Genomic DNA, 207 nt, shown 5'->3' on the forward strand with positions numbered 1-207 from the left:
TGAGGATGAGGATGAGGATGAGGATGAGGATGAGGATGAGGATGAGGATGAGGATGAGGATGAGGATGACGATGAGGATGAGGATGAGGATAAGGATTTGGATTAGTAGTAGGATTAGTAGTAGGATTAGTTTTATGATTAGGATTTCGATTAGGATTAGGTTTAGGATTAGGATAAGAATTAGGATTAGGATTAGGATTAGGATTA

Source organism: Lupinus angustifolius, unplaced genomic scaffold, assembly GCF_001865875.1.
Source record: "Lupinus angustifolius cultivar Tanjil unplaced genomic scaffold, LupAngTanjil_v1.0 Scaffold_653, whole genome shotgun sequence".
Classification (NCBI taxonomy): domain Eukaryota; kingdom Viridiplantae; phylum Streptophyta; class Magnoliopsida; order Fabales; family Fabaceae; genus Lupinus; species Lupinus angustifolius.